This window comes from Equus caballus, chromosome 4, assembly GCF_041296265.1.
Source record: "Equus caballus isolate H_3958 breed thoroughbred chromosome 4, TB-T2T, whole genome shotgun sequence".
Taxonomy (NCBI): domain Eukaryota; kingdom Metazoa; phylum Chordata; class Mammalia; order Perissodactyla; family Equidae; genus Equus; species Equus caballus.
This window is the reverse complement of record NC_091687.1, coordinates 50,741,998-50,768,337: the sequence shown is the minus strand read 5'-3', so window position 1 is coordinate 50,768,337 and position 26,340 is coordinate 50,741,998. Positions and strand designations below refer to the sequence as shown.

The 26,340-nt window shown below is 35.9% G+C and overlaps 1 long non-coding RNA gene across 1 annotated transcript in view; it reads left to right on the top strand.

Moving 5' to 3' along the window:
- The first annotated feature begins 12,021 nt into the window (after positions 1-12,021).
- The window catches only part of LOC138923957 (uncharacterized), a 75,492-nt gene continuing 61,173 nt past the window's right edge, over positions 12,022-26,340 (top strand). Inside the window, exons 1-2 of the long non-coding RNA XR_011438335.1 lie at positions 12,022-12,041; positions 12,289-12,406. This is a non-coding gene — a long non-coding RNA (uncharacterized lncRNA). The remainder of the gene's footprint in view (positions 12,042-12,288; positions 12,407-26,340) is intronic.

Genomic DNA, 26,340 nt, shown 5'->3' with positions numbered 1-26,340 from the left:
TGAAGTTTTTGGTCAAGAAGACTGACAGAAATAGAATGGCTGGAAAGAGACCTTTGGTGAGAAGATAATGTTAGACTTTGAATATATGGAATTAAGATTGAAAAAGGGATATCCATGAGCTATTTTTTGTCTAATGTTGGCTAATTTGTTGTAATACTTCCATAGTTTAGAAATTATTTAAGGAAAGAATGACATTTGACAAGGTGAAAAAATGGTTGTAGATAATTCCCAGATAAATTGAATATGAAGTAATAGCTTTGTACATATATTATTTTTAATTTCTATCTTGATGAAAACTTATAAACTTTACATTATTACAGAAAGAGTTAAAATCATCGTATGCATTGACTTATTTTATTAATCACTATTCTATCACATTTCTGGCAAATGATTTCCCCGTTCATGGAGACTTTCCTTCAGCGCGGGGGGCTTCAGGGCCCACATTCTCTTGGATGATATACTTGTGACATGAGTAAGAGTTAACATGGTTCTGTTTCAGAAAAGTAGCTAGATTTGTCTAACTTCTCTCTTAAATTATAGCAAAAGTCACAGCAGGGGATCATTTTAGAGAAAACAACCACTTTGTATAATTTTAATCTACAATGAAGAATAGGTCTTTTAGTATTTAGTAGGAAGAGAAAGCATAATATTTGTAGTAAATTCATTTGTCAATGAATCACCATAAAAAATAAAAACTACAAAACTTTAAAAACTATTTGGGGTTATTTGGTCCATTTTTTATATTGTATTTTTAAGTCTTTCTTTCCAATCATAGAAGCATTATCTGCTCTTTGCCATTAGTCAAATGATGGGGTCGAGGATACACTACCCCAAAATCTGGCACCTGGGCATACGGAGTATTTTAAGTTGGAGGAGCTTGAGAAAAAGGCAGAAGCAGGGGGCCGGTCTGGTGGCACAGCGGTTAAGTGTGCACCTTCTGATTCGGCAGCCCGGGGTTCACCGGTTTGGATCCCAGGTGTGGGCATGGCACCGCTTGGGAAGCCATGCTGTGGTAGGCATCTCACATATAAAGTATTGGCAGATGGGCACGGGTGTTAGCTCAGGGCCAGTCTTCCTTAGCAAAAAGAGGAGGATTGGCAGCAGATGTTAGCTCAGGGCTAATCTTCTTAAAAAAAAAAAAAAAAAGCAGAAGCAGGAAGGTTGATCTGCCCTTCCCTCCTGAAATAGCTCATAACACTCTCCTGGGAGAGGCACCCTCCCTACACACAGAGGAAAAGAGCATCATTAGCTCCAAAGATAAAGGGATGCCGAGAAGAGTCCTAAAAAAAAGGCCTGATTCTTTCTCCCACTTTACTACACTTCCCTCATAATCCTCGTCCTCTTCTATTTTAACACATCTGTCCCCGTGTCATCAAACCTAGCATAATTACACTCAGGTCTAACCGTTTCTTTTGGTTCTCATTTCCTTGTGAAGGTTCCCATGTTACATAAAACCTATATAAAATATTAAATAAATTTGTATACTTTCTCCTGTTAAATGTCTTAGTCAGTTTAATTTTCAGACCCAGCAAGGGAACCCATGAGGGTTAAGGAGAGCTTTTTCCTTCTTGTACGCAAACAAAGGATGCACTAGAAGAAACTCCCCTTGCCACCCCCTGCCACACCCAAGAAACTAATATATGGTTGCGTGAGTTAGTCTTTCCACATTTTGGTTGAAGCTTATATGAACTTTCACAAAAAATATTCAAATATATTTGTTGCCTCCCCTTATTTTTAACGCAATCTCTTAGTAAAAATTATACCGCAACTTTTTTTTTTTACTTAATCAAACCCAAATATATTTATTTATCAATACATATAAATCTAGGTAATTCTTTTAAATAGGAAAGGAAACAAAATGTGTCACCCCAAAATAAGCCAATTTGGCATATTAATCAATTTTGAATTAAAGGCATTGAAACAGCAGGTACAAGAAGGACACTCTGACCATCCTTTGTTTTCCTGAAAGCAGAAGATAAAACTCTCCTGGGAAAGGTACCTTCCTTGATCCTCCTGGAAGGAAGAGCACTCCTGTCACCAGAGCTAGCGAATGTGCAGCCGAGAAATCTGTACAAACAAGCCTTGTTAAACTTACTCTTATCTTCCTACTTTTTTCACCATTTGCTACCCCTAGACCAAATCTCGTTTCTTATAAATTCTTCACAAATTTGGTCTAAAAAGCATAAAGTCTTCCTGTTTTGGTCACTTTTTTGGGTCTTCGTTGCCTTTTGAAGGCTCTCATATACATGTAAAAATATAATAAAATTTATACGCTTTTCTCCTGTTAATCTGTCTTGTATCAGTTTAGTTCTTAGGCTCAGCCAGAGACCCAAAGAAGGTAGAGGAAACTCTTTCTTCCCTACAATACTTTCTGATATTCTATAGAATTTATGTACCAGAATGTGGGCAACTGCTCATTGTCTCATAGCTGTCCTGTTTGTGTCTCTATTATTTTAAAATGGTAAGGGAAATGGAATAAATAGGAATACACTGTAAAAATATAATATTACTAGAAATACAACTAAAAATCACTTATAAACTAGTACATTTATATCTGTGTGATAAATTCTCAAAAGGATATTTGCTTGTTCATGTGTGTGTCTTTTTAACTGAGCAGACTTTCAAAAAGCTGTGGAAATTTATAATCCTACATACAGAATATGAGTGCCTATTTCCACACGTAGCCCATTGAGTGTTTCCTTTCTGTATCTGCAAATTTGATGTGTGTAAAATGAGGTCTCACTGCATTTCCCTGACGACTATCTACAATAAGCATCCTCTCATGTTTATTGGCCATTTGCCATTCCTCTTTTGTGAAATGCCTGTTCACATCCTGTGTTTATTTTTCTGTTGGGTGATTTGTCTTTTTTCTCATCTTATTATGAATATTAATTTTTTAAATTTTCATATGCAGAACAATTTTTTCCAATCTCCCTTTTGTCTTTTGACTTTAATAATTGTCTTAATATAATTTTTTAAAAAGTAGTCAAATATATATATATCTTTTTCTCTTTTGGTTTGAGGTTTTGGCCTGGTAAAAGTTTACCATCACCTAAAGTTTATGGAACATTTTCCAAAATTTTCCTTACCTTTAAATTCACTTTTTGTCTTGAGCACTTAGAACTTTATTTCATCTAGACTGTGTTCGTGTATATCGTGAGGAAGTAATCTATATGGTTTATTTTGGGGTGGATGGCTACTGTGCAAGAACTGTATAGCAAATTAAAGGTGCTTTTCTCATTAAGAATGCCACATTTATAATATATTACCGCCCAAACACACTTAAATCTCTTGCTAGACTCTCTTATTTGTTTAGTAATTTAGCTATTTATTCTTGGGTCAATTTCATGCAGCTTTGAATAAAGAGTTATAATAAACTTCACCATATTGTAGAGATAATAACCCCTCGTGAATTTTTTTTGAAACTTTTAAAGCAGCTTTCACAAATAGACTTGTTTGTAAGAAACTTAAAATCAATTTTTAGAATCCTCCTTCCTGACCAAATTCTCTAAGAGTTTTGTTGGAAAGTGTGTTAAATTTATGTAATACAGTCACACATCACTTAAAGATGGGCGTACGCTCTCAGAAGCGCATCATTAGGTGATTTCATCATTGTGTGAACATCACGGAGTGTACTTACACAAACCTAGATGTGCTACACACCTAGGCAGTGTGGTACTAATCTTACGGGATGACCGTTCCATATACAGTCCATCGTTGACAGAAATGTCATTGCGTGGTACACGACTACAATTAGAACGGAACACATTTTAATTACTTTGTGTTCCCATCCAAGTCTCTTTTCTATCATATTTATGTTTCTATATGTATTGTGCCTATCTTATTAAATTTAGTCTTAAGGATTTTACAATTTTAGTTATGAAATACAAAACCATTAATAGTCACAGATTAATACGACTAGGAATAAGACTCTATGTCAAGATGACTTTACTATTTGATTATCTGCCTTGACAGAACATTATTATTCCAGGAAATTTTTGTCCAGGATAATAACATTGGACATAATTGCATTGTTTGTTTCAGGAATTTTCAGAAATTTCATTTATTCAAAACAAAGACTACTCAACTCACTGTCATTAGGATAAAAAGCTCCCTTCTCTGCAAAATTAGTTTGTTCATTTGAGCTTTACTCTTTAAGATTTCCTTCAAAATCTTCCTTTGGCTATGTCCATCAATCCTAAACTATTTTATCACGAACTTTGTTCCATCTCAGTCAGGACCTCCGTCCTGTCTGGGAGGATCTGCCTTAAATCAAGTCCCCCAAGCTTTACAAATATCCCTCCTTTGACTTCTCCTGCTAAGATTCTACTAAGAGTCCGTGGAGGTGGTGTCCTCCCTTAACGCAGAAGAACTAGTTTGGCTTTGCTTGATAAACAGGTTATTTGATGCTCCCTTCAGTGTGTTAGCAGTCAGCAGTTATTGTTGTGATTTTCCTCCCTATTTCTAACTGCTCAATGAAATTATATAAAAAAAAAATTGAGTTTTGCAAATTCATTCAGCTACAGTGCAAATCTCTCTTATTAAGTATAAAATTTTTCAGAAAAATCTTTTAGATTTTCTTTTCCAAAACCAATCACATAAGAACAAAATAAAAATATTGATTCCTCTCAATTTCATGTACTTATGCTACTTAAAAAAATCTGTTCTCCCTTTATTTTATTAAAAGCAAGTTGAATAAATATGATGATAATGGTCGTCTTCATGTCTTTCTGATTTTCTTTGGATTTTCTCATTTCATATTTTAATAAATAAATGTATTGATTTTTATAAGTATTCTTTTATATCTTAGTGTTTTTTCCCTAGTCCTGTTTTCCTTAAAAGTTTGTTAGAAATCATTGATGAATTTCAGCAAATGTGTTCCAGTATTTATTAATATAATCATACGTTTTCTTCTTTTCTTTTTTCTAACAATGTTAAACATTTCCCAATGTTGAATAATCTTTGCCTTACTAGAATTATAATGCAGTCATGGTTTGATTTACTTTTAAAGACTTTGAATAGTTAGATGTTGACACTTTTGAAATTGCCAATATTTGACTAATATTGACCCCAAAATGACAGTTTCATGTGGTTTAATCTAGATAGCAAGTGTGCAGTAACCCTTCGAAGTGATTGGTAACTTTTCCTGCCTTTGACCTTGAATTGCCCTCTATCTGACGTCAATGTAGCCATTTTACTTTCTTTTTGTTTGTAACTCTATGATTTCCTCATTCCTTTGTTTTCAACTTGTCTTTGATATTTTGTTTTACATGTATCACTTGTAAATTGCATCTTGCTGGAGTTCCTTATTTTATTCAATCAGATAGTATTTGCCTTTGAATAAATAAATTCAATCCTTCATATTTATTGTGATTAATGATATTTTCAAATATTTTCATCATATTTTATGTTAATTATAGAGTACATTTTGTTTCCTTTTGACCCATTTCCAACTTGTTTTTCCTAGGCTGACTCGATTAAGTTTCTTTCTGTTCCTCTTTTGCTCCCTGCTTTAAATTGGAAATACTGTTGTATTTCTCATTCTATTACTGCTCACATTCCCATCGTAACCATCTATGTAAATACATATCTACCATCAGAGCAATGTTAAATACTTCCTAAACCTGCACAGAACATTTCACATGACCGATTTCCCAAAATCTCTATTGAGGAAGATGTTGGGAATGTATTTACTTCCCCAACTCCTGGGCTTAAGCAGTTTGGAATTTTTATTTAAGAACTGTAGTAATGTCTATGTTTTGAGAATCATTTTTATGTATTCAAAAAATATTCAAAAGAATACTTTTATTATAATTCCTAGTCACATAAGTTCAAGTATTTATATACATACAGATGTATTAAAAATCATTGTTTGCCATTCTTATTAAATTTTGTTTTCCCTTATTTTGTTAATTGTGTTCTCATTAAATTGTCATTTGGTAGAAGCATGTCTAGTATTTTTCTCAAAGGGTATGCAGTTGATTATGGAAGGTATATACGGTCTTCCCTGCATGTGGGAAATTGTCTTTTGCTTTCGTGATGGCTGCACATGATGTCCCGGGCCAAAGGAGCTGCTATGAATAGGCTTTTAGTAACGTGGTGGTGAGGGGGGTGCGGGGCGGGGGAGTTTTTTCTAGTCCTGTGATGAGGTCTCACTCTTAGTGAGCCTGTGCCAGTCAGCTGTGAACTTCACCAGCGCTGCTCAGTTTTTTTCTCTCTCCTTAGCTAGCACAGGATGGTAAAGTGGGCTGGAGTTGGGTATTTCCCTTCTAACACCTGGAAGGCTAACGGGGGCTTCTGTTTAATATTCCCTTCTCCCAGGTCAGTTAGGCCCTGATAGCACTCCGGCAGGTTAGGCTCTGGTTAACTAGCTTCCCCTGGGTGCAGGCCTTGTTAAGTGGAACAGCGCATTCTGGCCTATTTAAAAGTGGTTCCTTTCCCCCTCCCCCTGCCAGGGCAAAGTGAATTTTCACGCCGTTTACTACAGGAACGTGGTCGAGCTCCTGGAGGTAAATCTCACAATCTCGCGGTCCCCTCCCCGGTGACTGGGTCCCCCTGGAGTTTTTAACTGTCAGCCTTGTCCACACTGAGCCTCTAGCAATTCATCAAATACACTTCAGGTTTTCCTTCCCCGACACTTGTTTTCTGAGCGGTTTCCACTCCAGTCTGACTCCGTGAGCCTGGACTCCCTGTATTTGCCTGTTTGTCTCTTTGATCTGGGGGAAACAGTTTGCCCTGTGACTTCCCCTCTTTTAGGGATCCAAGAAGGACTTTTGACTTTTTAGTGTGTTCAGCTTTTTACTTGTTAGGGTTGAGTGGTGTCTTCCAAGCTCTTTATATGTGGAACAGGAAACTGGAAGTCCTTTTGCTTTCATATAAGAATTATGTCCTTGCTGAGAGTAGGATTTGAAATCACAGTTCTTTCCTTACAACAAATTATAAATGTATGTATTTTGTTGTTTCTAGTCTAACTCTCCTTTCTTTGTTTTCATCTATTCTATCTGAAAGCTTGTAAAGTTGGATCTATATCCTTAAAGAGTTCAGTTACTTCATCATTCGTATCTAGATGTGTCTTTTTTATTTGCTGTAACTGGGATTTGGTGATTTTCTTACAAATTGAAAACTTGAGTTGTTACTCAGCTAAGCTGAGGTCTTTTATATCCTCCTTGTGTTAAATAATGTATTTTATGCATATAGAAAAATAGAAGAAATTAGTATAATATACATCTGTGAACACATTACTAAAATCATAATTTGGCTTTCTTTTCTTTTTTTGATTTGTTTTACAAATAAAACATGAGAGATTCAGTAGTGAATCTCTTAATTCACTAAGCTCTCTGGTCATATTTTCTTCTCTCCTTTTTCAGAGGTAATCATAATTCTTAAGTTGTTATTCCTTTGTAGATGTTAAAATGCCTTTCTCTCTATGTAAGTATAAATATACTATTTTATGGTTTATAAAATTTATGTACATAGTATCATAGTGTATTTATAATTTATGTACTTGCTTTTTCTCATATAATATTAGGTTTTTGAAATTTATCCATATTGATTCATATGTTTCTACTTAATTCTTTTAAATTCAATATTCAACTACATGGCTAAACAATAATTTTAAAAATGGGTTGGTCCCATTTTTTTTTATAATTCTGAATTGCATATTTCTGTGCATGTCTCCTTCCATACATGTGCAAGGGTTTTTCCTTGGTGAGTGTTTCTGTGTTGCTTTTGCATATTATTTGACCCTGTTTTCTATCAGGTAATTTAACCATTTCTTATTGATTTGTAGATATTCATTATATATTTTGGATACTAGACCTTTGTCATTTACATGGAATGTAAATATTTTCTCCCAGTCAATGTCTGTATGGCGTCTACACTCATGGTTTGTAATTGTCTTTGCCTACCCATAGGTATAGGTAACCTCAGTACACAGACAGATTATGTGACCTCTCAGTCTGTGGCAATCCTGGAGAACCTTCTGCAGGTGAGTCAGGCAGGAAAAACTGTGAGTATTCTACTGGGAAATAGGGAGAAGGTCCTCTCAGTTTAGGCCACTTTTGGACGAAGTAGAAGAGAAATGGCTCCTGTTGACCAATGGACCACAAATGATTCAGTTTATGAGTATACTTTCTTCTAGATTTTTTAATAGATAAACAGGCCACCCACAGAAGAAAGCAAAGACTAGAAACCGCCTTCCTTTCCCCTAAAAACAGTCTACCAGTGTCTGCCACCAAACCTCTCGGTAGCCTTAAGTCTAAGTTCTCTTGGTCCCTTGATTCTCTTCCAGGCCTTCCCGACAGTGAAATGCCTAACTGTGCTTTTCCCTGGAGTTTTCACCATCAAGGTTAGTTTATTTGTTAAATCTCCTTAACCAGGAGCTGATGGGAAGACAAGGGGGCCAAGAATGTGAGCTCAGACAGCCGTTTTCGCAGAATCTTTTTTCATTCCAGATACTTATTTCCTACATCTTAAGAAATAAATATGTATTAAAGATGCTTAGAAATATATTATCTCATTATCTTCAAGCTTGTTTTCTGCCTTCCTCTGACTTCTTAGCTTTTCCAATTTGCAATAATGAGATGGAAATTAATCCCAAACTAGCCATCTTTGTTTTTTCTTATTTTTTTCCCCATTAAAAGGTTTGAATTTTAATAAGGTTGCTACACTTGATATAATAGTGCTTCTGATTCACCTGTGGATTCCTGCTTCCTATAGTGACATTTTATCCCATTTCCATGGAAATTCCAAATGATGTACTATAAAGAGACATTTCTTAAAATTAGGGAACAAGAGTAGGAAAGAGTGGACTCTAGTTTGGTGCTTCTCCAGTTCAGTTGTGTGTAAGAATCGCTAGAAGAATTCTTTAAAATATGCAGATTTGTGGGTATCGCTGCCAGAGATTCAGATTTTTTGTAAGGTTATGAAATTTACAATTTTTAATGAACATCCCAAGAGTTTTGATGTAGGAGTTCTGTAGACTCAGGTGTGGGAATCACTGTTTTAGGGGGTAGAATTGAGCTTTATTTGAAGAGTTCAAAAGGATTTCCTAGAAGAAAAATGAACATCTGAGTGATGCAAAAATTAGGTCATGCAGATGCAAAAATTCTCCATTCAGTTTGTATATAGGCACTCTTGAATTTAGGAATCAATATACACAGGTACAGAATTGATTCTGAAGCTCCTCACGTTCGTATTAAAAGTAGATTTCTATTCTCCTATAAAGTTGTTATATAATGTTGATTCCCTCATGCATATGGTCTGCATTGTTCACTCATCCACTTATTCTTTGGTTACTTCAGAATTGCCCTTGAATTGCTCTGTGAAGATGAGAGAATGGGAGATAGTGCAGTGCTAAAGACACACTTCTCAGATCTATTTCCCACCCTGATTGGAAACTGATTTCTTTTTGCCAAACTCTACTCCCTTAAGAGGTCTCAAGGGGAGAAACGGATCCCTGGCCATATAAGTTTGGCAAACACTATACATAAACAGTCATCCCTTGGTGTCTGCAGGGGATTGGTTCCAGGACCGGCAGGATGCTCAAGTTCCTTGTATAAAATGGTGTAGTATTTGCAGACAACTGCCCGTATATTTTAAATCATCTCTAGATTACTTATAATACCTAATATAATGTAGTTCTATGTAAATAGTTGTTATATTGTCTAAGGAATAATGACCAGAAAAAAAGCCTATACATGTTCAGCACAGGTGCAACCATCTAGGCCTTTCTATTGCAGTTGGTTGAATCCATGGATGTGGAACCTGTGGATCCAGAGGGTGGACTATGTTCTCTTCTGCTCCTACAGATTTACAATGCATATTAGCATATTTAAGGCTCTGAGAAGTCCTGTAGTAGAATAGTTAATCCTTGGTGTTAATGTTGATACTGAGCACCATACTTTGGATCTAACCTATTGATTTAATTTAAAAGTTTTTAGAAAACACTTTTATTTAATAAGTCTTCCAATTAATTAAAATGAATTGTGGTAATGATAAGAGGAGAAACTCTATAGGCTCAGATTTTGCCTTATTTTTCTTTGTCCCCTCAGTGTTCAGCTCAGTATTTAGTACATAGTAATCAAATAAAAGTTTTTTTCCAGTAACTATTTGTTGAATGAACAAATACATTACATCTCTGTGGTGGATGTACCACTACACTGGAAAGACTAAAATCCACAGGTGACAGAAAGAAAGCAGCAGCACTTAACTCTATGACATGGAATCATCCATGACTCCACGGATGGAATTTGCTTGAACACTTCTGTGGATGGAAGTTCTGTTATTTTAAAATGTCTTTTTCCACTAAGGAGAATAATTTTCATGTTACCATACAGTGAAAAGTTCATGCAAAAAATAGTTTTTGATTATTTACCATTAGGATTGTTTACCACTGGGAAACCATTGACAACCTAGTGTCAAAGACTGAAATCTTGAAAATGTCAAAGAGTAGGATAATGCTGAACTATAGAATTGATGCGTGAGCATAACATCACCCCCTGGTTAAGTTCTCAAACTGGGTTAATAAACAGTTACTTTGTGAATACTTAGAAAAGAATGCAGTGATCATAGAATAAATTTTTGGGGGACTAATGCCAGACCAGAGTCATTTCCTTTTTAGGCAATGTTTATTGGACTAGAAAATCTGGGGAATGCTTTGCTATAGACATATTATAGCTTGATTTTGGAAAGGCAAGCCATTTGACAGTTTCTCATATTTATGTTTAAGACAAGATGGAAGTAGGATTATGGGAAGAGTGGGGCTTGTTAGCAGTTTTGCAGAGATATGTGAATCAGAAAGGGCGTTGGAATACTAAGTTTCGAAAATCTTTTCCTTTTCTAATGACCTTACGGTTTTGTACTATTTCTACAGTTAAACTTTAGACAAAGTCCTCTATCTCTGCCTCCTCTTTCTCCACCCCGCCCTTCCTGCCTCTTCTGCTCCTTCTAATTCTTCTCATCACACTCCCGTGTAAATCTGTTTGGACTTACCTCTCCTCAATCTTCTCAACTAACTCACATTTGTTAAACATGGAATGAGAAGAATAAGATTCACTCTTTGATATATTGGAAATTAGAGCCTTTCAAAGGCATTATAAGACAAGTTCTCTAATTTTGGGGGAAAAAAAGTTTAATTCATTCAATTGCTGTTAAATGAGCCAAAAAAAATCCTTAATCTACAAACTTCTAAGATTTTTCTTTCGTTTTTCTTTTAACCATTCACTTGGTAATTTTAAGCAAATAATTTAACCTTGTTCTTTTTTTCCAGGTAATTGTGACTTTAATTGAATTAATGGTATGGATAGGTCAGACAAGTTCAGTCTGAGTGGATGATGAGACCGAGGACAGAACAGTACACTGGGGGGAAAAAGAGGAAATAGAGTTTAGAACTAGAAGACATGGGTTCTAGTCAGGCGTGTGTCTTTGGTATATAGCAAGGAAGGTCTATGGCAGCTTCTCAATCTCTCCTTGTTTTCATGACCTTGAAACTTTGGAAAAGGACTCTTTAAGTATTTTCTAGACTGCCCCTCCATTTGGGTTTATCTGATGTGTTCTCATGATTAGACTGGGGTGATGAGTTTTAGGGAAGAATATCATGGTGACGGAGTGCCCTCTTCATCACATTGTATTAGGGGCACATGATATCAACAGTGATGTGAAGCTTGTCACTTGGCTACAGGAGTGTATTTCCTATTTCTGCTGTAAAAAACTGGCACAAACTTAGTGTCTTAAAACAACACAAACATTTTCCAATAGTTTTCTAGGTTAGAAGTACAACAGAGTTATCTGTGGGCTAAAATCAAGGTATTAGCAGGGCTCTGTTCCTTTCTGCAGGCTCTGAAGGAGAATCTGCTTCCTTGCCTTTTCTACTTTCTCGAGGCTGCTGCCCTCCTTGGCTTGTCTTCCTCTATCTTCAAAGCCAGCATCACCAAATGTCCCTTTGACTAATATCTTCTTCTGTTTCCCCCTTCCTCTTTTACCAACCCTTGTGATTATACACGACCTACCCGGTTAATCCAGGATGATCTACCTATTTTAAGGTCAGTTGATTAGCAACCTTAATTCTGTCTACAACCTTAATTCCCTTTTTGCTGTGTAAGATAATGTATTCACATGTTCGAATGATTAGAATGTGGGTTTTTTTAGGGGGGGGATACATTAGTCTGCCAACCACAGGTAGTACCTGCAAGATTTCTCTACTACAAAGTTACTATTTTTCTGATGTATTTTTGTCTTTCAGTTTCCTTACCTGTAGAAAAGAGATGATAATAATGTTTGCCTTGTCAGATTACACAGACAATTAAATGACCAAATGGAGCAACAGTGTACGGCACATGGTCTCCAAAATGGTAGCTGAAGCTGATCTAGGGGATAACACCCTCTTTCTACAACTCCTTCTTCCAAGGTAGGAATGTGGTGATTATTATTTGTGAGATAAACTTCCTTAATTTTGCATCAATTTCATTAAGTCTAAAATGTGTGAATTTCTCCTTGGCACCAGGAGAAGCATCCTATCCAAAACGTATCTAAAATTTAGCAAGGCCTCTATTAACAATTCTGATGTAACCAAGGGGCTTAAATGTATGACTTTTAAAGGTTTGCTCCAGCTCTGTCTGTGATGGTTTCTGGCAAACTTTTCGTTACAGTTTTTTTGGGTTGGAAAATGTGATATTTTCTTTGTAAGCGGTTGTTATTCATATGCATATCCATTTACCCTGCACAGAGAAGTGGGCATGGTAACTCTTAAGAAAGACTGCTTGATAAAGCTGAACCCTGGGTAAACCAGATGTGGAATTTACTGTGAGACACATATGTTCTTATCCAAGAATAACAGGTTTTCATTTATACCTATGATTTTACTCCATGCTAAACAGATATTTCCCTGAACATATACCATCTGTGAGTTCACTAACTGCAGAGTAGAAGAAAGAGAAAAATACAGTGCCCTCATTAGTCCTGACCTGGTAAACAAACACTATTGACTTGTTCTTAGTTTGCAAAATGAATGGAGCTCATTTACAACACTCAAACTGTACTTTGGTGTGTTGGCAATCCAGTATAATGATGGCTTATTTGGGGGCTAAAGTTCCTATACTTTCTAATGAATTACATAAAAACAACACTGAATATTAAAAGCTATGTAGATACAATATAAGACTAAAGGACTGATTTTTCTTTAAAAAAAAAAACGGGGGAGTGGGAATAGAGTTTTGCTTATCTTACTAAACACAGTGGCTAATGAGACTTCGAGCTTTGTAAAACTGCTGTCTCAGTCCTGATATTTTGTAATTTTAGGTTGGCCTCCTCCTTCCAAGGGAAACATGAGAAAGGTGGGACCTACACGTAGGTGACAATGACTGTTGTTTAGTGAATATTTGTTGATTGAATAAAAAAAAAAACCCAAAGCATAGATGCTAAGATTTTACACTTCTTGGCCTATAGGGTGCTAGCCCTTTGGAGCTGCAGAGGCATCTTCATCCTGCAAATTAAAAGTCTCAGGGTGTTGTAGGAGGCAAAACCCCGAGTCAGGTGGATAGAAAAAGGAGTTTGGATTCCTTCTCTGTCACCCCCACTTACATGAACTTGAACAAACCACCTGGCTTCTCTGGGTCTTAGCTTAATAATTCTAGTGCAGTTGGGCAAAATTAGTGATTTCACAATTTTATAAAAAATTATTTTCAAGTGACCCTTTTTTATGAAATGAAAACTTTCTTGAAATGAAAGCCCTATATTTAACATATGTGGTCCACTAGAAGCAGAACAAAATGTTGGCCTTTCTTTCAAAACAGCCTTTGAAGCTTTTCCTGAAAACCAGGGCACCCACAAAACAGCTTTTAAACCGCTGAAATGGAAATCTACTAACAGCACTTTCAGTTATAGAATTTGATCGCCTGTTCCCCAGGCCAGTAGTTCTCAACCATGGGATTGTGATACTCTGCTGTGTCAGTTGTGTTATTGGTTGTATTTGTCAGCAAAAGAAAACCTAGCTGTTGAATCAAATACATAATCTCAGTGGATTACTGCAATGTGTTAGTTCTCACCTGCTGCTTATTCAGCCACCCCAAAACTTAGGGGTTTCCAATAGACATTTGCTATTTCTCATGATTCTTTGGGTCAGCTAGACAGTCTGGTCTGGAGCAACATGGATGATTTTTGTGGTGAGCTGGGTGCCAAGATCAAAAACAGAGTCATCTGTAAGGAGGACAAGGTTAGAGTCCAACCATTAACAGCGGTATTGCTTCCAAGTCGTTGGTAGACAGCTACCAACAACTCCGCCATTATAATGTAGGTGTTCAGGGCTTCTTGAGCGGTCCATCTCCTTTCCATAACTTTTTCAACTTCTCCTCTTCTCCATACCCCTTTGCCTCCTCCTTTCATCATATTTTAAGGAGCTTGGCCAGCGAAATGACCTAGCACTCTACTAAGAAGATATTAATTGCATTCTTAAGAATAAACATTGGGCTCTATTTTAAGAGGTATGGAATTAATTCAAGAAAAATTGAAACAATTTTTAAATAAGAGAAACAAATCACCAATCAGATTTGATTTCCCTGACCGTGGGACCTAACCTGGAGGTGGATATGGTTATAATTTTCCATAAATACAGAAAAAATATTATATATAACTATGATTATTTTTAAGATATAATTGACATATAACATTGCATGTAAGTTTAAGGTGTACAATGAGTTTATTTGGTACATTTGTCTATTGCAATATGATTACCACTGTAGCATTGGCTAACACCTCTATCACATCATATAATTATCATTTCTTTTTTGTGGTGAGAATAACTAAGATCTAATCTCTTAGCAACTTTGGAGTTTATAACACAGTATTGTTGACTATCATCACTATGCTGTGCATTAGATCTCCAGAATTTATCTATCTACTTGTTACAAGTTTCTAACCTTAAACATCTCCTCAATTCCCCCATCTCCCAGCCTCTGGCAACCACCGTTCTACTGTTTCTAGGGGTTGGATATTTTTGGATTCCGTATCTAAGTAATAGCATTATACTGTTTGTCTTTCTCTGTCTAACTTATCTCACTTAGCATGATGCCTTCAAGGTCCATCCCTGTTGTTGCAAATGTCAGGATGTCCTTTCTCATGGCTGAATAATTATTCATATATATAATAATATTTATATATATAGTAATATTCACACACACATCTTCTTTATTCATTCATCCATCGATGGACACTTAGGTTATTTCTGTATCTTGGCTATGGTGAACAACGCTGCAATAAACAGGGGCGTGCAAATATCTTTTCAATATCCTGTTTTACTTCCTTTGGATATAGATCCAGAAGTGGGATTGCTGGATGGTATGGTAGTTCTATTTTTTTTTTTAAGATTTTATTTTTTATTTTTTTCCTTTTTCTCCCCAAAGCCCCCTGGTACATAGTTGCATATTCTTCGTTGTGAGTCCTTCTAGTTGTGGCATGTGGGGCACTGCCTCAGTGTGGTTTGATGAGCAGTGCCATGTCCACGCCCAGGATTCGAACCAACGAAACACTGGGCCGCCTGCAGCGGAGTGCGTGAACTTAACCACTCAGCCATGGGGCCAGCTCCTCTATTTTTAATTTCTTGAGGAACTTCCATAGAGTTTTCTATAGTGACTGTATGAATTTATATTCCCACCAAGACTGCTCAAGTGTTCTCTTTTTTTCTGCACCCTTACAAACCCTTGTTATCTCTTGTCTTCTTGATGATAGCCATTCTAACAGGTGTAAGGTGATATCTCATTGTGGTTTTGATTTGCATTTCAGTGATGATTAGTGATGTTGAGCACCTTTTCTTGTACCTGTTGGCCATTTGTGTGTCTTCTTTGGAAAAATGTCAATACAGATCCTTTGCCCATTTTTAAATTGATTTTGTTATTGAGTTGTAAGAGTTCTTTCTATATTTTGAGTTCTCTTCTGTATTTTGGATATTAACCGCTTGTCTGATACATGGTCTGTAAATATTTTCTTCCATTTCATAGGTTGCCTTTGCAATTTTTGCTTGTTTCTTTTGCTGTGCAGAAGCTTTTTATTTTGATGCGGTCCTGCTTGATTTTGCTTTTGTTGCTCGTGCTTGTGGTGTCATATCTAAAATATCAGTGCCAAGACCTATATCTAGAAGATTTTTCTCTATGTTTTCTTCTAGGAGTTTTATGGTATCAGGTCTCATGTTTAAGTCTTTCATCCATTTCAGGTTAATTTTTGTGAGTGGTATAAGATAAGGGTCCAATTTCATTTTTCTGTATGTAGTTATACAATTTTCTCAGCACCATTTATTGAAGACACTCTCCTTTCCCTGGGGTATATTCTTGGCTGTCTTATCCAATATTAGTTGACCGTATATGCTGGGGTTTATTTCTGGGCTTTCTATTCTCTTCCATTGGTCTATGTGTCTGTTTTTGTGCTAATACTATACTGCTTTAATTACTATAGCTTTGAAGTATAGTTTGAAATCAGAAAGTGTGATGCCTCTGGCTTTGTTCTTTGTCAGGATTGTTTTGATTCTTTAGGGTCTTTTGTGGTTCCATACAAATTTTAGGATTGTTTTTTCTATTTCTGTGAATAATGCCATTAAAATCTTGATAGGGATTGCACTGAATCTATAGATTGCTTTGGGTAGTATGGACATTTCAATGATATTCTTCTAAACCATGAACATGAGACATCTTTCCATTTGTATTTTATTCAATTTCTTTCATCAAAGAGTTATAGTTTGCATTGTATAGATGTCTCACTTCCTTGGTCAAATTTATTCCTAGGTGTCTTATTGACTTTTATGCTATGGTGAATTGGGTAGTTTTCTTTTTCAGATATTTCATTGTTAGTTTATTGAAATGCAACTGATTTTTCTATGTTGAATTTATATCCCGCAAATTTGACTGAATTCATTAATTAGTTTCAACAGTTTATTTGTTGAGTCTATAGGGTTTTCTCTATCATCTGCAAATAATAATTTTACTTCTTTTACAATTTGGATTCCTTTTATTTCTTTTGCTTGCCTAATTGCTCTAGCTAGGACTTCCAGTATTATGTCGAATAAGAATGGTGAGACTGGGCACTCTTGTCTTGTTCCTGATCTTAGAGGAAAAGATTTTAACATTTTACCACTGAGTGTGATGTTAGCTGTGGGTTTGTTGTATATGCTTTTTATGTTGAGGTATGTTCCTTTTATATTCAATTTAAAGGATTTTTATAAGGAAAGGATGTTGTATTTTGTCAAATACTTCTGCATTTATTGAGAGAATCATGTGATTTTTTATCTTTACTCTGTTAATGTGGTGTGTCACATTTATTGGTTTGCATATGTTGAACCACCCTTGCATCCTAGGGATAAATCTCACTTGATCATGGCGTAGGATCTTTTTAATGTGCTGTTGATTTTGGTTTGCTAGTATTTTCTTGAGCATTTTTGTATCTGTATTCATCAGGGATGAATTGGTCTGTTCTGTTCTTTTCTTGCAGTGTCATTGTCTTGTTTTGGTATTAGGGTGATACTAGCCTTGTAAAATGAGTTTGGGAGTGTTCTCTCCTCTTCAGTTTTTTGGAAGAGTTTGAGAAAGATTGGCATTAATTCTTCTTTAAAAGTTTAGTAGAATTCACCAGTGAAAAGCCCTCCTGGTCCTAGGCTTCTCTGTGTTGGTAGGTTTTTATTACTGATTCAATCTTCTTACTCATTGGTTTGTTCAGATCGTCTGTTTCTTCGTGATAATTTGTATATTTCTAGGCATTTATCCCTTTCTTCAAGCTTGTCCAATCTGTTGGCATATAATTATTCATAGTCGTCTCTTGTCATCCCTTGTATTTCTGTTATAATGTCTCTCTTTCATTTCTGATTTTGTTTATTTGAATGTTCTTTCTCTCTCTTTTCTTTTAGTCTAGCTAAAGGTTTGTGTATTTGTTTATCTTTTCAAAAAACCAGCTCTTAATTTCATTGATCTTTTCTATTGTCCATCTGGTCTCTATTTCATTTATTTCTGTTCTAATATTTGTTATTTCCTTCCTTCTCACTTTGGGCCTAGTTTGTTCTTCTTTTTCTAGTTTTTGAGATGTAAAGTTAGGTTGTTTATTTGATATCTTTCTTGTTTCTTAATGTAGTTATTTATCACTATAAACTTCTCTCTCAGAACTGCTTTTGCAGCATCCCATAAGTTTTTGTGTGTTTGTCTCCATTTTTATTTGCTTTGAGTTTTTTTATTTCTCTTTTGATTTCTTCTTTGACCCATTGGTCGTTCAGGAGTATGTTGTTTAATTTCCACATATTTGTAGATTTTTCAGCATTCCTCTTGTTGTTTGTATCTAGTTTCATACCATTGTGGTTGGAAAAGATCCTTGGAATGATTTCAGTGTTCTTAAATTTGCTAAGACCTTTTTTTTGTCCTATCATATGGTTTATCCTGGAGAATGTTCTGAGTGCAATTCAGAAGGAATGTTCGTTCTTCTGTTGGATGGAATGTTCTATAAATATCTTTTAGGTCCATTTAGTCTAATGTATTGTACAAACCCAATGTTTCTTTGTTGATTTTCTGTCTTGATGATCTATCCATTGCTGAAAGGGGAAATATTGAAGTCCTCCTTTATTATTGTATTGGTGTCTATTTCTCCCCTCAGATCTGTTAGTATTTGCATAATATATTTAAGTACTCCGATGTTGGTCTATATATATTTATGATGTTATGTCTTCTTGATGAATTGACTCCTTTATCATTGTATATTGACCTTCTTTATTTCTCATTATTGTCTTTGGGTTAAAGTCTATTTTGTGTGGTATTAGTATAGCTACCCTCAGTTTCTTTTGGTTTCCACTTGCATGGAATATCTTTTTCCAACCCCTCTGTCTGAGTCTGTGTGTGTCCTTATAGCTGAAATGAGTCTCCTGTAGGCAGCATATAGTTGGATATTGGTTTTTTTATCCATCCAGACACTCTGTACCTTTTGGTTGGTGAATTCATCCATTTACGTTTAAAGTAATTATTAATATATAAGGACTTACCAATACCATCTTACAATTGCTTTCTGGCTGTTTTGTATTCCCCTTGTTCCCTTTTTCCTCTTTCTTCTAGGTTTGTAAATTAGTGATTTTCCATGGTAATATGCTCTAATATTCCTGTTTTGTCTTTTGTGAATCAACTATAGGTTTTTGCTTTGTGGTTACCATAAAGCTTACATAAAACATCTTATGGATAAAACAGTCCCTTTTAAGCTGAGAGCCAGTTAACTTCAATTGTATACAAAAGCTCTAACCTTTTACTTCCCCCCTTTAATGTATTTGTTGTCACAATTTACCTCGTTTTGTATTGGGCATTCATTAACAAATTATAAAGGGTATTGTTATTTTCAATATTGTTTTCCACCAATATTTCTACTATAGTTAAATGGTTAATTCGTCCTCTTATTACAGGATTAGAGTTTTCTAAATTTGACTGTGTATTTACTTTTATCAGTTTGTTGTATATTTTCATACGTTTTCATTGTTACTAATTAGAATCTTTCCATTTCTGCTTGAAGAACTCCTTTCAGTTTTTCTTGCAAAGCAGATTTGATGAGCTTGCCTTCAAACTAGTGGTGATGAACTTGCTCCACTTCTGTTTGTCTAGGAAAGTCTTTATTTCTCCTTCATATCTGAAGGATAACTTTACCAAATAAAGTATTCTTGGCTGGCAATTTTTTTCTTTCAACACTTTGAATATGTCATTCTACTCTTTCCTGGCCTGTAGGGTTTCTCCTGAGAATCCACTCATAAACTAACCAGGGTTCTTTTGTAGCTCAGAATATCTTTTTCTCTTGATGCTTTTAGGATTCTCTCTTTGTCTCTGATTTTTGATGGTTTCATTATCATGTGTCTTGGGGATATTTTTGAATTGAGATACTAGAGTGATCTATTAGCTTTGTGAACTTGGATGTCCATTTCTCTCCCCAAGTTTGGAATGTTCTGAGCTATTATTTCTTTAAATAAACTTTCAGCCCCTTTTTCCCCCTATTCTCCTTCTGGAATCCCAATTTATGTAATATTTGTACATGTGATGGTGTCCCATAGATCACGTAGGTTGCCTTCGCTCCTATTTGTTCTTTTTCCTTTTTTCTCCTCTGACTGGGTTATTTCAAAGTTCCTATCCTCTGATCATTGATTCTATCTTCTGTTTGATCTCGTCTGCTCTAGATGCACTTTATTGCATTTCCTTTTTCATTTGTTTATTGAATTCTTCAGATCTAGAATTTCTGTTAGTACTTTTTATGATTTCTATCTCTTTCATAATTTCTCATTTTGTTCAAAAGAAAGATATTTTTATGATTTCATTAAATTGTCTTTCTGTGTTTTCTTGTAGCTGCTTGTTTTCTCAAAGCAGCTATTTTGAATTCTTTATCAGCTAAATCACAAAATTGCATTCTTTTGAATTTGGTTACTGGAGTATTATTGTTATCTTTTGGTGATGACCTGTTTCCCTGATTCTTCATGCTCCTTGGAGCTTTGCATTGCTGTCTTCACATAGGAAGCAGCAGACACCTCTTTAAGTCTTTACTTGTTGTTTTCTGGTAGGACATACTCTTTGTCCTGCTTATCTCGGGTACTTTCTCCAACCCTATACAAATACACTTGTTCCACACTTCTTGCTTATGTCCAGATTCTTAAGCTTTTATAATATTCACCCCTTATCCACTGTTTTGCTTTCCACAGTTTGTTATCTTCTTTCAACCGTGGTCCAAAAACATTAAATGGAAAATTTCAGAAATAATAATTCATAAATTTTAAATTCCATGGCATTCTAAGTGGTTTCATCTCATACTGTCTCACTCTGTCCCACCTGGGACATGAATCATGCCTTTGTTCAGTGTATTCATGCTGTCTACACTACCTGGCTATTAGTCACTTGGTAGCCATCTCAGTGATCAAATTAACTATCATGATATTGTGGTGACTTTCTTCAAGTAACCCTTAATTTACCTAATAATGGCCCCAGAGCCAACTTTATTATTAGTTATTCTTGTTAACCACTTACCGTGCCTACTTTATAAATGAAACTTTATCATAGGTATGTGTGTATAGGGAAAACATGGTATGTATAGGTTTCAGTACTAATCAGGGTGTCAGGCATCCACTGGGGGTCTTGGAATGTATACCCCACAGATAAAGGGGGGACTACTGTATGTCTTTTCTCGTTCTTACAACTCACCAGTCTGGCTATTGAAAACCTCTTTTGTTTTCCAGAAGGTGATACTACAGCTAAAGGCTGTAGTTTCTCCCTTGCCCACAGTCCCCAGCCTATTTTTTGAGGGGACTCCCTGTTTTCTGGAGCTTTCTCTCACAGCTGCACTTATGATTCCACACAAGGAGCTGGCCTCTGAGTGGGGGGAGGTATGAGTTTAGCACTTGGGCTGTTGGGGTGCCTGCAGGGAGGGTAGGGGGATCCTTGAGTGAGGTTCTCCCAGTGGCTTATAGGTGAGATTCCTGCTGGGGTTCTGCAAGCAGTCAGCAGGAACCATGTCCTTTTAATGCCCTTTGATGTTCTTATCTGCCTCCTTCCTGATCTCCTTCCTCTCCCCAGTCATGGAGGTCCTGCCTCAAATCTCGGGGTGCTGCACTTAGAAATGGGTTTCTTCAGCAGCTTCCTGCACAGCTTGGGTAGCCAGGCACTCTCTCTTTCCCTGCGGAAGTGGTCCCCTGTGTTGTTCAGTTGGCTGGCTTCATGTTGTGCTGCCTTGGGGGAGGGGTGGTGGTGGCAAAGTTCTTCTTACCCTCTCCAATGCATCCAAACTTGTACTTTTCTGGGGGAGGGTCTTGAACGGAGTTCTGGAGTCTCCCTTTGGGATGGCTAGACTTGTACATAGTCTCTCCCATCCATGGGTGTCTATCCAAGACATCACCCTCCTGGTTTTCCCTGACTGAGGCTCAGAGAGGCTGTGACCAGTTCGTAAGCTCTGGCTGCTTCCACAGCCCATACTGAGGTCTGTGTGCCTATTCCTCCATGCCCAGGTGGACGAGACTCCTCCTGATTCCCTTGGCATATGACACTGGATCCCACAACTCCCACAGAGGCACTGTTCATGGATGGATACCAAATTAGTTGTTAAAAAATGGGGACAAAAAGGAGGGACATCTTATGCCACCATGATGCTGACGTCACTCCCTAAAAATATTAAACGGGTCCTCTGTGTGTGTGTGTGTGAGCCTGTGTGTATTAGGCATAAGTGGTGCTAACTTTTCTTCTACAAGGTAATATTAAACAGATTCTAGGTCCCTTTGGTGAAACCTTAGACAGACAGACAAACACATACACATGCATGCACTAAATATATACTAAATAATATGTATATATCTGTATATATTTTAGTATATGTATTAAATCATACATAATAAAATGAATACATATGTATTTACGTCATACTATATGTGTCTACATTTACACTTCTAAGAATTTCATGGAAAGGATTAAGATATTCATTGATTATCTTGTGGAATAAAAGTTGGCTCCACTTTGTATATGGAGAAACTAACACCATCATCTTCATCTTATTTCTGAACGAAGTAGCTATGTAACCTACACTTTTAACTAGCTAAATTTCATTCCGATAAAGATAACAATGAAGAGTATATTTTTCTCCATGACACATCTTGTGTTCCCCATGAAATCAAACTTTTGGAATTTCACTGTTATTGTTTCAGTCTTAAAAGGAGAACCACATATCTGACTTTCTTAGCTCTTTTGGAGTTCTGAGATAGGAAAAATAAAATCAAAGTATATTGTTGCTATTTTGTTACATGTTAGAATTGGGCACAGCAAAATTACCATATTTTATGACTTATTCAAATGATAAATCCTAGTGTCAGAAAGCCAGAAAAAACTATTCTGAAAAGCTTCTTTCCCCATTTACTGAAAGAAAATTCAAAAGCCGAGGTCAAAAATCCTAATGATGGGCAAAAATGCACGGGCTTGTTTGATAGCCTTCATTAGTGATCTTGTAATTGGGTATCATGTCAGTTGTCATGTAGCTGGCAGCGTTCCCTGAGAACATATCTAAATCCCTATTCTTTTGCTCCTCTCAAACATTGTCATTCATTTCGGTGACAATTCATGCATAATATAATAGCCCTGGGGTGCAATTAATTTTAGCAGTTGCACAACTTAGTAAGAAAAAAAAACATCGCTGATATCATGTGTGCCTTGAAGGTCAGATGATGCCACAATTTGCACCTTTGTGCGAGACATGAAAATTAGCAATTAACATAAATATATTGATTAACATATGGATAGTTTAGCCTCATGTACTAATGAAGCTAATCATATTTTACCAGCTGTAAGCATTCTTTCTATCTTCTGCAATGAGAGATATTATAATTATTTAAAAAATAAGAGTTGAGAAAAATTGGGGGTTAATAATAATTGTTGCATGGGGTATATACTAGAGAAAAGTAAGATGGGCCCCTGATCTATAAAGTTTTAAAAAATAATTTGATATAGTTTGATTTATTTGGTACTATATTTATTAGATTTATTTGATGTGCCTTATTACATCAGTGATATACTTGTATAGTTTTTGTCTCTTTCATATATTTCGTGTCTCTATTACTCTTTACCTAATAGCTGCACCTGCCTGTATTTAGATCCTCAACATCTTTCCTTTTGATTATTGCCATAATCTCATATCTGGACTTATTTCAGTTTGTTGTTCAAACACTGGCAGAGGGATCTTTCTGAGTCACATGTTTGATTCCTGACCCTCGTTGCAACTGTAGCATACAGACATAAAATCTGATTCTTGGTTAAGGTGATACTAATGTTCAAGTTGTTGACATACACTGGTGATTTAATAAATTACTCTTCTCTTACCCTTAAAGGCTAGGGATGTCTCGGTGGTGAGTAGAGTGCATGAAGTTTTTAAAGTAGTGTTACGGAGGATATTGGTAACTAACACATATTGAGCACTTACTGTATCCCAATCATTGTTTGAAGAGCATTATGTGTATTGTCTCATTTAACCGTCTCAAGTCTCTCAGGAGGTTACTGTAATTGCCATTTCCACTTTATAGATGAAGATGCTGAGGTACAGAGAGATTTACTATTTTGCCAAAGACTAAGAAATTACTAAAAAATGGAGCTGAGATTTGTGCTTATACAAACTGAATCAAAAGCTTATACTTTTTCCACTAAGTATGAGAGAAGGAGGGCAAGTAATGGAAAAATCTAGAAGCCACCATTTGGTGCCTTTTTCTCTGCCAACATATGTAATGATGGACATTTGTGGACTAACTCTTGCTTGGTGTTTGGCTAATTTAGAAAATTTGGATTATCCTTGTTTAACCAGACTATGTTTATTTTTTGGTGTTCGTTGAAAACTGAAGGGCATTATCTGTTGAAAACCAACATAAATAAGTATAGGTCACTTTGCAGTCAAAGTGAATGACAAATGTAATTTAAGGGCTAACGTCAGTCACTGTTGTGTATTGTGTAACAGAGATGTTACATGCACCATTTAACTTCTCTGAGTAAATAGATACTGTAGCTCGGTTTTTGTTTTTCAAGGCTATCTGTAAGAATATTGTCTCTGACAATGAAAAATCTGAAGCTAAAGTGGATAGATTTGGAAAGATTTGTTTTAAAAAATGGATTGTCAAGCAGTATTCAGTAGTTATCCTTTTCTTAATATGTTAGCATTAGTTTCCAGTGGTTAACCTTGTTAATTGAAAGTCATATGATGTTCCTTAGGCCATGAGTTTGAATTGCATTTATTGTTTTCAGTTGATCTGTCCAGTGGTGACGCCAAATAAAACATCTGGCTATTTTGAGGAGAACTAATTGGAAAAGATTAAAATTGCACAACTTCTGTTGATGAGGCACAACTGCCAGAGTTGGACTGTTTCAGGGGGAGTAAGTCAATGCCCCATGTATTAGCCTGCATATTTTGGTTACTGTCCTGGAAAGGGGGAGGAAGGGAAGAGTTGGGGAGAGGGAAGGCAAAAGAGAATAGTAGAAGTGGAATAGAATTGTTAATAATGAGTAGAATGTGGAGAAGTCGTGATGTTGCTGAGTGTCAGTCTCACTGAGCACTCTTCTAAGTGCTATGTAGTCCTCAGGTCACACAGCTAGTGAAGAATGGAGCAAGAATTGGGGCTCAAACATTGGGAGCTGAGGCAGAAGGTCTTCACTATAATACCCTACCCCCTAATTTCCAAGATATGTGCTAGGTGTTTAACATGTATAATGTCATTTAATCCTTATACATACTCTTCAATTTTATTACCATTGCATAGCTGAGAAAACTGAAATGAAAAAAATGAGGATTTAACAAACTAGGTAAATTGCCCAATTTGTTACAACTGTGCATTTTCAAAGCCAAAAATATGATTTCCAAAGTTTATCAGATCCCTGTCCTTATGTTATCATTAGTAAAGAATGCTCTAAAGACTTTTATTTTAGATAATCTATTCTGTGGAAGCCCTGACTCCAGAGAGCTGGTATGGGAATCAACCCAACTCCTGTGTTCTAGTTAGTTCAACTCTGAGAACTGTCTTTGACCATTAAATCTTTTACCATTCCCTGTTGCCTGTGTCTAGATTGCTAGGACATTTAGAAACAAAACAGAACAAAACAAAACAAAAGTAAAAGCCAAGAGCAAACACCTCTTATGTAGACCTAAACTATTCAGAAATTTTAGTTGGGTCATTGATTAGCCAACACAAATATTGAAGATAAAAATATATTTTTCTTTGTACTTTATTTCGATAATAGTGGGTTATTTTATCATCTGATTACAAACATTAGGAATAATTATTGTCTTGGCTCTTTTATTTGTAATTATTTGGTTGATTCTATTAGAAAATAAAACAGATCATATTTTTCATTCATTTAACGATGTTGTAAATAGTCAACAGATCTTATTTTATTTTAGCCTTAGAGTATCTACCAACAAAAAAGGCCACATGTAGGACTGAACAGAATGAACTGTCAATAAATCCCAGGTGTGCTTTGTTTCACATCAGCAAATACGGCATTTGATGCTTCTGAAGCAATATGCACATTGGAAGCCACTTTGAGTTACATGCAATATATTTTGTTTCTAACTAGCTTGAGAAGTACTCAAGCAATAAAAGTGCCCCTACAAAGAACACTAAAGGTAAAATATTAACAGGACAGATTGTAATTCTGGAATCAAATACTTAGGTAAATACTGAGAACATTACGTACCCATTGAAGCATTGGATAACATCTTTCCCAGTGGTACCTATGGTGGTTGCTTTCCAGGGATGCTAGATTAGCACAAACAGTTGGGTAATTGGGAAAGTATAACATTGGCTCTAAATGAAAACTAGTTTCAACATCCTTGTTAATTTTTAAAATT